The following is a 787-nucleotide window of genomic DNA, read 5'->3' as shown; positions in this document are numbered from 1 at the left end:
GTGACGTCGCGTGACCTCTTTCATCCACATGAGTCTGGGACATGGGTGTTGCCCTGCCTACATATGTAAGCACTCCGTCTTCAGGCCACAAGTGGCCCATCGGGACCATCCGACCGCCGTGTCATCCTCAGCTGAGGATGCGGATAGGAGGGGAGTGTGGTCAGCACACTACTCTCCCGGTCATTATGATGGTTTTCTTTGACCGGAGCAGCTACTACTCGGTCGAGTAGCTCCTCAATTGGCATCACGAGGCTGAGTGCACCCCTAAAAATGGCAACATCGCATGGCGGCCCGGACGGTCACCCATCCTAGTGCCGGCCACGCCCGACAGCGCTTAACTTCGGTGATCTGACGGGAACCGGTGTTTCCACCTCGACAAGGCCGTTGCCCTCCTGCCTACCTCTACCAGTTGAAAATCATCGCTTCTGGGCACTGCGTTTAGGACACAACCACGTCGCACAGTGGGGTCAAATCCCAAAAAGCTGGCCAAAAGTCAGTACTCGGGGGTTTTCGGGGTCGCTGATTACGAATCCGAAGTCAAAATTTGAAATAAAAACAAAATGGCGGATTTAACATTAATCATGTTTATAGAGAAAATACAAAATATATCCATATGTTATATAATACAATAAAACATACAGTCGGTTGATTGAAAGTTTATAGATCGTCATCCGAAGAATAAGTAGATTCACAATCAGTTGATTCAACTTTTGAATCGCTGGAGCTTACTGTACTAACTGCTATATTTGGCGCAACTAACAATGCTTATGGGAGCAACGACTTCGAA

The 787-nt window shown here is 48.4% G+C and overlaps 1 pseudogene; it reads right to left on the bottom strand.

Annotated features, from left to right (window-relative positions):
- Positions 1-271: 271 nt before the first annotated feature.
- On the bottom strand, positions 272-389 carry LOC126459249 (5S ribosomal RNA; annotated as a pseudogene).
- Positions 390-787: the final 398 nt, after the last annotated feature.

Source organism: Schistocerca serialis, chromosome 2 (genome assembly GCF_023864345.2).
Source record: "Schistocerca serialis cubense isolate TAMUIC-IGC-003099 chromosome 2, iqSchSeri2.2, whole genome shotgun sequence".
NCBI lineage: Eukaryota > Metazoa > Arthropoda > Insecta > Orthoptera > Acrididae > Schistocerca > Schistocerca serialis.
The sequence above is the reverse complement of the archived record's forward strand: the minus strand, read 5'-3'. Positions and strand labels throughout refer to the sequence as shown.